Source organism: Gallus gallus, chromosome 2 (genome assembly GCF_016699485.2).
Source record: "Gallus gallus isolate bGalGal1 chromosome 2, bGalGal1.mat.broiler.GRCg7b, whole genome shotgun sequence".
Taxonomy (NCBI): Eukaryota; Metazoa; Chordata; class Aves; order Galliformes; family Phasianidae; genus Gallus; species Gallus gallus.
In genome coordinates, this window is record NC_052533.1 from 104926168 (window position 1) to 104938553 (window position 12386).

The 12386-nt window shown below is 35.4% G+C and overlaps 1 long non-coding RNA gene across 1 annotated transcript in view; it reads left to right on the top strand.

Annotated features, from left to right (window-relative positions):
* Window positions 1–11091: 11091 nt before the first annotated feature.
* The window catches only part of LOC112531841, a 29371-nt gene continuing 28076 nt past the window's right edge, over window positions 11092–12386 (top strand). The window contains exons 1-2 of the long non-coding RNA XR_003073907.3: window positions 11092–11194; window positions 12022–12077. This is a non-coding gene — a long non-coding RNA (uncharacterized LOC112531841). The remainder of the gene's footprint in view (window positions 11195–12021; window positions 12078–12386) is intronic.

Genomic DNA, 12386 nt, shown 5'->3' on the forward strand with positions numbered 1-12386 from the left:
AGAGGCCAATCAGAGCCTATGAAATCAATGTTCCTCTTTCAAAAAACTACACTCAGGCAAACAGTTACCCAGCTTTCATTGTGACATAGTTCCAGTTGAAAATCTTAAAAATAAAGGTTTATTTGTTGATCTCCCCTAATTACTTTTCCACCAGAGCTGGAGGTTTCCTAACAGGTATATCTGGTGCTGAGTTTGCTTGGAGTTGTTTGGGGGCCCCCTGTCCCTTGCCAGGATTTCCTGCAGCTCACAGCACTGTGAATCTAGCAGGCTGTGAAATCCAATTAATAACATTCTCCAACTCATATTGCCACTCTTAAAAGAGTGGCTGCTGTGGTGTGAGGAAGAACAGTTTGCGTCCTAACTATTTCTGGATTTCAGAATTTCTCAGGGTCTACAAGGCAAGCATGTTCCAGGCTTACTCCACAAATGGCAATGTTTTTCCAAATGTACCCCATAACTTTTCTTTCTCCAAAGTACATAGAGACCCTTCCTTTTGAGGCAATTGCTTCAAAGAGGTAAGAATAATAATTTAGTTTTATGCACTTTAAAACTGAATATGACAGTAACTGAACATTTAATGTAGGTTGATGACAGATCACAAAGAAGCTCTTCCTGTAATGAGACCCCAGGAAACCCGTTCTTCAAATGTCTCATTTTTTTTTCAGGGAGGAATGGAAAGCTCCTTTGTTTTGCTGACACTCAGTTTGAATCTGTTATTGATTTTTCTCTGTTGCTGATAACACAAATGCTCCTCCCACTTCATCTGCTTCTTTGTTTTCAAGGGACCCTACAGATAACATGGGTGATGTGTTCTAGTGGAGATTAGAACATTTGCTTGCTCATTTGTTCTCATTTTTGGCTACCAAGTTATTTTTGCAGTTTACATATTCAGCAGCTTATTTGCTTACTTCAGACAGACATAAACACTGAAATTTCTTCCTTGCTCCAATGTCACAGCTCTGAAAGAGGGTGATAATTTCATCACCAGTTCCAGTCTTCTCACAAAATTATGACAAATAAACTGTGTGTAACTACCAAGTACTTTTTAGTGGAATACGTTTTTTGTAATTAAAACTCACATTATTAATATTTATTAAAAATAAATATAAAAATCACAGTATTATTTTCTTTTCTATTTAAATTTTCTTAAACTAGCATTTCCTGAGCACACTTTGTATACAACTGAATGTAATAATACCACAGTGGGATCCAAATTTCAGATCATTTAGCTTTTCTGTAATCTCTTTGGTAGGACCATCACTGTTTTCTTCAAGAGTATATTCACACCAGAAGCTCTCAGTAACTCAAAGCTGCAAAATGTTAACGTGTTCCTTGTTACTCTTGAAATGTATGGGAAGAATAAGTCAAGATTTACCTTTCCCGCAGAATGGGAAGGCACTTATTATTAATGAAGGCATACAGGCAAGCACTACTGGTGTGACAGGAAAAAACAAGACGCTAGAAGTAGCTTCTCCTGTGAGCTCCTCTTTGCAGCTTGTGGCCTGTTAAAGACTGCTGTTTCTCACAGTGACTGTTAGATTACAGAAGCATGATGGTATACTGCTGCAGCTAGGGCTCAGTCCTGCAGTCCTTCTCTTTCTGTCTACCCTGACAAAGTGCTTTTGTTTGTAATAAAGAACCAAAGGACTTGCAATTAAATCACTGCGCAAAAATAAAATAAATCTATTTTAACTTTTAATTCCAATTGTTTACTACAACAAGACTGTAAATCGTGCCAAGTAAGAAGACTTACTTCTGCTACGGTTGTCAGCGATACCTCTTTTATGCACATGCTGTGTCTGGGACAGTCAGCTGATCCAAACCACTGGACAAGAGGGTGGAAGCCAAATTCATAGCTTCAGGCCTGCCCTTTCTGGTTTAGGAAAGAAATATTTTTGTTATGGAATAGCAAATGACATTTGACATGTCTATGTAAAAAGACTATAAGAAATCATATGAGTAAATACACAGTGTCAGTAGACCACAAGGATAAGAGATTAGCCTTGCATTAAATATTTCTGTAGTTTAGGATGTGTTATAGAATAACAATTCACTCCATCAGCTAGACAAGACTGAGAGAACCAGGCTCGTAGCTTCTGTTGCTAATGTAATTTAAAAAGTGGAAAGAAAAGAAAATGTACTATTGTGCAGATTTGAGACTTTCTCAAAGAAAACTTGGGCAGAGCTGTGGCAGAGAAGTAGTCTGATAAGACAAGCTATTCTTCAAATATACAATTACTTGCTAAAATTGGGATGAAGTGATCTTTTTTGGACCAGGTTCTAATATCAGTCTAATTTCTGCTGTGAGACAGGTTTACTGAAAGGTTCAGAACAGGGACATATAAGGTATATGAAGAAAACAAAAGACAAAATGCCTTTCTTTTCAGTTACTCTTCTTTCAACTCTGCAAGCTACCTAGAAAGATCAAGATAATGTACTTCTGCATAATTTTTGTTTTTGCTATGGTTACAGATAGTCAGCCACCACAAAAAGAATTTGTGTCTCCAGTAACATGAGTTTTTGTAAGAACGTTTATACATTTATACTAGGGTATAAATGCATTGAGATTTTGAAAGAATGAGCCCTGATTCATATCAACATAATGCAGAAGAGACTTGCTCATAGGCTGAACATGTGGATGAGTGCAAGACATACAACAATTTCAGAAGAAAGTTGCTTAAAAAAACATAGATTGACATTTCTTTTCTCAAAACCAGGAAATATGGCTAGGGATTAAATTTATGATATCAAAAACTGCATTTTCCAAGATAAAAAGGAAATGTCAGGATTCAAGAAAATGCTCATTTCTGCTTAGAAAATCTCCTGTTCTATAAACAGTTCCAGAGGATGATAGAACTATAACAAAATGGAGTGTGTAGGATGGTGTCAGTTCATCAGTGCACATATTTTGACTCCACATTACCTGTCAAATCTAGCATTCTCTGGAATCAACAGCTGCTCCTTTGCACTGTGGCCACAGATCTTCCCAAACCTGGCAGCTGCCCCAGCCTATAGGCTAAGTTTAGCCTACAGGAAAGCCAGTGAATACTCTCCTAATATTTATACACATTTATTATTGACATACTACACCCTTTAATATTATTGTCACAGTTGCCTCCAAGTGCTATTTATTACCCATCTCTTTTTCCTGCATTTAACAAAATGTTGACATTTACATATTTTTTTTTCCTTGTAATCTTTCTGCGGAAAAAAAATCTTGTTCTCAGTTCAAGTAACTTCTGTAGTCTGCACTATTGCTATTATCTTTATAAATGCCTGCTTTTCTATATGAGCTTATCAAGCCTGAATGCACAGTGTTAAAATCAAAATCTTTCACAAAAGGAAAAGCTAGGAGATAAAACAGCAACAAAATAGTGTGCTTTCCGTGGATCACCTAGGATCCTTGGGACACACACGGAAGCTTCTAAGGGGAAAATACAGCAGGCTTTGCTTCCACAAGGATATTGGACTTTATTCCTTCCAAACAAATCTTGGCTCAAAGGGTATACTAAGGATTTAGAGATGCCGGTTTAACTAGGAAAGAAGGCAATTAGGGCAGCCAATTGGTTGTGAGAAAGTAACACGTAAGTCACAGCAAGTGGTTTGCATTTTCAGAGATGAAGAAAACTTCATTGAATGACATCTCCTAATGACGTCTCCTAAAGCGTGTTTTTTTTTTTTTTTTTTTTTTTCCCTTCAAGTGCAAGGACAAATGACTTAAGGAGTTCTGTTTTGTTTCAGGAGGGATATGAAAAGGAGTTCACTTCTGACCATGGTGAATTTCACGATTGCTACATATTGCTAATGCTGTGTAAAACCACAAGAATTCTACAGCTAGGGTTTCATTTGTTTAAGTAAGTGCCAGCACTGAGTGCAGTTTCAGAGACTAATGTTCAGTTCTGTAGTTATCACTGTAAGACTTGTAGACATGACATGAAACAAGTGAGAAACTTCTACAGCCAAATACCATTAGATAGGCACCTTAGCACTTTTTCAATGTTTTCAAAAACGTGTTGTCTTTTAAAAAGTTACTTCCAGAGAAATAGAAACTGATCATTCCAGCAAGAACTGAGCATACTAGGTCAGTGCTAACACATCAGCCTTTCTTGGCTTTTGCTTTACACTGATCTGCAAGCAAGTGTTCTTTTTTTCATAGTCATTACTAACATTTGATGACACATTGCTTGGTAAGTCTAGAGCTGCTAGAATTCAGTTTGCCATGAATTTTGAGCCTTTGTTCACATCAGTATGGCCCAGATGACATGGAAACTCTTCAAAGGATAAATCTCTAATTCCCACTTCTTCACCTTGCGCTGACACTTTCACTTCACTGTGAGATTTACTTCTGTTCTTTCAGCTCATGGCAGTTTCATTCTGTGCTGTTGTTTCTTTTGACCATTGAAAAAACAAACGAACAAACAAAAAAACAAAAAGCCAACCAAGCAATGGCTCAGATTTTTCTCAAATACCTCTGGTTTCTTTTACTTTGCTGTCTTCAGTTTCTTGACTACAGGTGTCTTATTTCTGTTGCTATTCTGTTGCAGCTTGTATTTTGATTCTGAATGATGTGAATATTTAAGTAGCCAGAGACAAATATGCTTACCCCTGCACATTGTGTTTTGCTACTTGCCTCCTTTGGTTTAATGAATTTCCAATTTAACCTGGTACACTCATAATTCATTTGACAAATTTTTCCATTTTGTCTGTGCAGGAGCACAGATAAATCTTGGGTGTTCAGACTAGCTGCCCCTATACCGGATGACCACTGATCCCTGGAAAATGCAATGAGAGTATCCAGTACTACATGACTGCTAAAATATCTTTGTTGCTTGTGGACTCTTGCACTGATAATATTTATCAGCTTCTGTTGCTTGCCAAAACTGATTTTTTTTATCCTCATGCTGATGGTTTTATTATTGCAATTGCCATGATTCTGAACAAAGAGTGGGTCATACAAGTCCTACCAACACCATCAAGTTACTCAGTTATACTCTGTATTCAGCAAGGCTTGTATGATAATACTTGGTTGCTAAACTTTAGTGTCTACAAATATTTTAGAGTCCATATGTTGTCCTAAAAGTTATTTCAGAGTGATGATAAGGATCTGCCAAACCTTCCTGGCTATCTTAAAGGATGTGTTACAAGGAAGTCTTACACATCCCTGGTTGCACCAACTGCCTATGCATGAGCAAACAAATCCTACACTGAATATCATGCAAAATCTTGTAATCATATAATATAATAACCTGTACTGCTGATCATATGACTTAATTTTACACCAGGAAATACTTGTAGACTGTTTTATTTAGTCACAGACACACTCATGATTATGAAGACCAGATCACATGTTTGAATTAATAAATGCCAAAAAGGTGAAAAAGGAGGGTGTGCAATAGAGGACGATAATTTTGGGTTTCAGGTTATGCAGAGAAAGCAAGAAATGACTCTTAACTCATTTATTCTAACCTTTACAAGACAAAATACAGAGTGACTTTCTTGGTTTAACTGCCTTTGCTTCAGTTTGTCTAGGACCAAATGATCATTAATGATCATCAATTATGCAAAGGATGGAATTTAAGGCAAGTGTTCAAGTATGGTAGCAACAGTGCCCATTTATATGAGTTCAAACTGTTATGATACTATGCTCAAGAGAAATGTGCCGAGGTAAGGATGCTCAGGTTGTTCAGTATAGCCATTTTTTGCCCTTGATTTTTTTTTTCTTTTTCTTCACTGTCTTTTAACAAGGATAGCATTCACAAAATAGGCAAAATGAGAGTGTTTTCTATTGGACACATAGCTAATATGTGTATAATTTGGATATTATGTTGGTTTATTCTCTGTAGTTTCTGAGTTCTTTCAGAAAGTGCTTAATATAACAATTCCTTAATATATGACATGTAATTCTTCTTGTATGCTGGAAAAAAACAATATTAAAGCATCAGGGCTATAAAAGTGGTAGAGTAGTTACATATAAGAATAGTAGAAAATCTGGCAGGAAAATATTAATTTTTTTCTATTCATCACAGTTCTTTTGAGTAGAAATAGAGCAAGAGTACTTTTACTTTGTAATATGCTATGTTCATGTATATGTATACTGTGAAGTACATTTGTCATATCTTGCTTGCAATAAATTTCAAGCAGTAAACATTAAAAATTTCCATTGATACTACATTATAGGTACTATAAGCACATATATATTCATGTTACAAGCAAATTTGTGAAAACCATTCTCAGCTCTCCTGTGCCACGGTGATACATAATTTGATATGATTTATCAATCTCTTGGAACATCAGTACCCATTAACATTTGATTAAATGTCTGTTTCTGCTTAACATTTTTGTATAGAATATTATAGAAGTAATATCAATGCAGTATTAACATGCACTAGTATACCAGAAAATAATACATTAAGCAGATATGGAAGCTCAGTATAATTTCATTATTTAATTGGATGAAAATAATGTAATTCTATTTTCTTACTTTTTTTCATCTTTTGGATTCCACATGGAAATGCATCCCTTGCATTTCTTTTTGCACTGGAGATCTTTTAATTTTTTATATCCTCTTGTTAAAAAGAAAAAAAAAAAAGACTTGTTAAAATATTTTATTATATTTTTATTGATCTAACTAAAATAGGATTTTCAAATTCTAAGACAATGTGTTGATAAATTAATTCACAATGAAGAGCTACTAATTATGTTTCAAATTTCACCACATGTAAACAGACAGCTGCTTTATGGCACTTATCCCAGAAAACAAAATGACTGATAATGAATTTCAGGTTGATCTATCTACGTTGTTATGAAATTAGTTATTTTTATAATATTTTTCGTTGTTGAAAGTCTTCAAGGCTCTAGTCTGAATTCAGTGTCTATTACTATGCTAGGTGCTGTACAGATGATGCTGAAACAATAGTGAAATGTTGTAGGGTACATTCATAGAATCATAGAATTGTTCAGATTGGAAAAGACCTTAAAGATCAAGTCCAACTGCAACCTAAACATACTATCCTAACTCTAACAACCCTCCGCTAAATCATGTTCCTGTGCACCACATCCAAACTGTTTATGCTACTTCATTGGGAAACACAGCAGCCATGTACAAACTGTTGAGAGCTAAGTGGATAGATAGACTGAGGAAGACATATGCACAAGGCAGTGAACGTATGGATGAAATAGTAGTCATTAAATCTTAGGAAACTACAGGCTGAAAACTGGATAAAAATAATTTAAGACTTAAAATAATCTAAGCTCTTATCTCTAAATCTCCTTCACTGACCAGCACAACAAATGTAAGATGGAACAGGAAGTTCAGATACCCAATGGAAGTGATAAAATTAGGATGTTGAAGCAGCTTCCTTCTACAGAGGTATCTTCCACCCCACTCTACTAACTTTGAACCATTAGACACATAATTTAAATGTCACTGTAAATCACCACAACAACTTCTTCCTTTCAGAGGAAAGAAAAAGAAAAGGTACAGTGTTCAGTACAGTCCTCTCTGGTTAGTGTAGTTGGATGTTCCAGGGTGTTTTTGTTTGTTTGTTTGTCATTTTGTTTGTTTGTTTGTTTTTTAGGCAGTAACCATTTGTCTGTATTAAAGTCCAAGTTTAAGGCCAGATTCCAAATCCCTAGCAGAGCAAAGTCTGCTTTGCAACATCTATATGCAGTAGGATGGTGGACCTAAGGACAGTTACTTTTGCTAGGACAATTTAACAAAAATCTCTTTAGATTCAGTGCTATGTAATTCTCTCAGTCCTGTTATCCATTTTCTTAAAAATAATCCATATTTTATCTGAGCATCATGTTGAATTCAATGGTCAGATTTAAAGTATATTGCTATCATTTGGCTAATATGCTGTGTTATCATTTTTAATGGCTAGCTGCAAGTGAGTGTGAATATTTTCATGGTTTGTCTTGCTACATGAGTATGTGAATGCCAATTGAATCTTTAGGATTTTCCTCAGTTTTCAAGGTGTGAGTAGTACTACTTGAAAAGAAAGAGATTACTGGTTTTGCTTTTTTATTAAGCTATTGTATTCATATCTTGCAAAATGTATTAAAATTGAGGTAAAAAGAAGAAAGAAAACCCCCTGAAGAAGTAACTTGATATATATATATATATTTTTTTTCAAAAGAGATCACTCTTTTTCAAGCCTCTTGAGGCTCAGGAAAAACTATCTTGAGAAGTAAAATGAGAATAAAGAAAAGTCTTTCTAAACTAGTTTCCAATTACTGAATAAGATAGAAGACATTACTATCACACCATATACCATTTTTCTTTCCTATAATTCATCTTATTTTTGCACTTTTAGCTTAACTTTTCAGCCCGCTTGGTAATCGCTTTCCTTGTAGGGAAATTTCATATAACGAGTTTTAAAATGTTGCATTCCTAACCTTTTTCAAAATCCCTTTCTGCTTTTTGCACATTAGTTTACGTCAAGGTATTTCTTGTGTGTGTATATACATATGTATCTAGACAAGAACACAATGTATAGGATGAGAACATATTCATTTCTCCTAGTTTCTGCAGTGTTTTACTGAAAATGCATCAGATACAGATTACAGGAAGCTAGAGAGTATGACTGTGAGCTTGTCCTCATACACAGAATAATCATTCTAACAATAAATTGTTTTGAATCTGAATGTCACCTGTCTTATTTTCCTGAAAAGTGTTCTGTTTCCCGCTGCTTCAAAATACTGCATTTTCAAGCTGCTAGGTTTAGAGTCATGTAAGCAGTGAAATTTTTATTCCCACTCTCGTTTTGCAGCTTTGAATGTGATGTCAGTTGTATTCAATGATACTTTATTAGCATGACAAGATATACAGAAGTGTTGCCAAAGTGTGAAAGAGACAGACTGCTCAGGTATCTCTTACAGGCAGATAACATCTTCCCCACATAGAGTTTCATAGAAATGTCTGGGGCTTATCTTCTGTGTCTGTCTATCATAGCTATCCATTTCTGTTCCCATCACAGGCTGTGGAAAATGAAAAGCAAATCTAAGTGCATCTCATTTGCTGTGTAGCCTGTAAAGGGGCTAGCTCAAAAAGACAGTGCATCCAGCCCTAAAACACAGGAACAACTGCATATCAGCAGTACAGTTTCTCCAACAAAACACAATATGGATCAAAAACATTGATAAAAAGAGCCATTAATAGCTCTAAATGAACGTTTTGAACTGAGATAAATATTACCCATTAATTTTAGCTAGTAATTATATCAGCTTACCTAAGTATGTTTACACCCTTAAATGTATGTAAACATTGACTATCAAGAGGAACATGGAAGGACATGGAAAAAAATGGGCAGTATTTTTAAGGGGCTTGATATCCCTCCTCACTAATGAAACTTCAATTTTTGCAGATGCAATTTGTTATGGAGACTATTTGGACTGATGCAGGTGTTTAGCTGAGTTACAATAGGCACAAGCACAAAATTGCTCTGAAAATGGAAATCTGGTGTTTGAAACTTTAGCCATAAAATTTATCCAACATATTTAAAGTAAAATCTATTCTAATAGATTAAAAAAATATGGTAAATTAAGTTTTAGTATTTCATCCTGCAAGTTTGTCAATGCAATTTCAAACCCTTAATAAAAAAAATAATTAAAAAAATTACAATTTCTTTCACTCTTTCACTTCAACATTTCTCACTTTTACTTTTTTGAAAGGAAAAAAATAAGTTCTAATGTTTGCATCTGAACTTTTGAGATCTGATGTTCTCTTTTTCTGCATCACACTTAGGTGGTTTGTTCTGACCTTGACAGCTCTGTAGCACATTACTAAAATATTACAGGAATAATTCTGTACAATTATGCCTAATATTATGGCAACATCCTGCAGTTTTGCGCTATGATTATGGGAGGAATTCATGTTTATTTACTTTAATGACTTGATAATGAGTCCAAGCTACACAGATCAAAGGGAACTGCTAAGAGAGAGGCTGTTATGAGCCAAAACTAATAACGTGCTCCACTTTGAGAAGACAGATCTATTCACTTTAATTCAATAGGAAAGTGTAGAAGTGTTGGAAGAGAAAAAAAAAAGATGAATGCCACCTCTATTTAAAATAACGTAGATCAAATACTGCAGCTTTGGCTGACAACCTTTTGGCAGCCCTTTGGACTTTGCAAGAAATTACTTCCCTTCCTTATTAAGGCAGTCAGAATCTCAACAGATTCACACTAGTTTTACGGAGTTTATGGATCATCATTTGGAGACTCTCTGTATATTGGCAGTGGTTAGTCTTCACTCATAAATGAAGAACCTCCTACTGGAATAGCAACGTAGTGTAGTAGGCATACTGAAAACTTCAGTGACCAATTCCCTTCTATTAGCAGAAAAGAGACAGATATCATATTAGACACCATTTCAAGGATCTCTCAAGGCAAATGTGTTCTTTTGAACAGCATGAAAAGAAAGCTGGAGATAGAATATTTCTTGCTAAAAGGTTATTTTTCCTCCAACTTATTAACAGGCATATGTAACACTATTAACCTAGAGTCATCCAATGCAGCGTGGGAGCACAAGTGGACATTCTGCTATTTGTCATTTAATGACCATTTAATCACAGCTGAATCTGGAGTGGGAAATTCATCTAACATTTTCTCATCTCTTTGTCTAGGTATTACCACTGAACAGGGGAAAGGGCAAAAGCCTGCTCTCAGGGCACACCAGACTTCTGGGGATTGTACAGTTGAAGATATTTTATGTTTGAGGTCAATATGATACAGACTTCATACTGCTAGTAACTTCAGTGTGATAAGCAGCTCCACAAGTGACTACAAATAGGATATGAATTGTGGTTCCTACAGCAATCCACACTGCCCATATGCCTAGCATTAGAATGAATACTTAAACTCATCATTTGAGTGTACTCCAAAGTGTCATGGTTTTGTAATTTTGCTATCGGTATTCCACATCATAACATCATATAAAGCATGGGTAATTAAAGAGTTAATACTCCAGTTCCATGGGCTAATACTTCAGTTCCATGGGCTGACAACTTTCTGGATACGATACCTACTTCTCAAAAGAGAAGAAGAACTACATATCCCAGGAGACCTCACGGTCAGAGAGGAAGATACGTCACGGAAGTCATGGGATCTCGCACTCGGACAGGAGCTCGCTCTCTCTCTCGCTGCCTGGCAGCGGGTGTGGGTGTGCTTCCAAGCAGTGCACCTTCAGTTCAAAGTAGGCTTTTCGGTTTCAGAAACTCTCTCTCTTATTTTATTTGATTTATTAGCCTCAATTTCAATGAGATTTTATTATATTGTGTTATCTTGCATTCTGATATTGTAGTTAGTTAAATTATTATCATAGTAAGTTAAATCTGGTATTATAGTTAGTTAAATTATAGATTGTTGCCGCTCTTCTGTTTTTGTTTGTTTGTTTGTTTGTTTGTTTGTTTTTTGAGCCCAGCTCCCATCTTCCTACCCTTTCCCTTTTTCCCTTCCCTTTTTTGGGGCCAAGAGTCCCACGGGCCTACTGCCCCCCTGCCATGGGCATAGATTGATCTAGATAACTCCATGACACAAGTCATCTGGTGGAGCAGAAGCAGGCAGGGGAGGACCTTGATGGCTGGAAGGGAAGCAGAAATGAGGTGCATATTAGGGCCTTCACTATTATTCTTTTTCCTCGTGCCTCTTCATTTATGGAAAATTCCAAGGCTGAGTTCACAGAGGTATAACTTTCCTAATCAGTTTTTCTCTTCGTGTTATGTGACTCAGGGTAATAATAATAAATAAATGGCAAGATAATATAGAATTTCCCCAGCATAATTAAATTCATGCAGATTAAGAAATAATTTATGACTTGCGGAACATTTTGAGCACCTTGCAATGACAGGTATCATAGAATCATAGAATATCACAAGTTGAAAGAATCATGAGGTTCAACTCCTGGATCCATACAGAACCACACAGAACTATAAAAGAGAGTTATGTAAATAAGCTTTTTGCATAAATATGGTCTTTCTATTTCCAAAAATTAATGTGATTAAGTCTTCATTTGAATGTAAGGTTTTATGAAGAAGGTTTCTTAAAACATTTATATGTCTACTCGTCAGTAAACTGTGGTAAGTAAGAATTCTTCTCCTGCATTATTGTTGACAATCTTTGTTCTTAATATTTTCATTGTTTTTTTGTCATGTATATATTCCACGTAGCAAGCTTCTTCTCTACATCTCCATTCTAAATTCAACTTCATTTACAGTGCCCAGTAAGATTTAAGGAAATTGATTACCAATATATATCAAATTGTAAAATACAATTTAATGGAAATGTCAAAAAAATACATGCCACTGATTTTTTATATGATGTATTTGGAAATCAAAATTATAACTTAGTCTAAATTCTCAGGATGAAAGTTGTAGGAAGAATAGGAA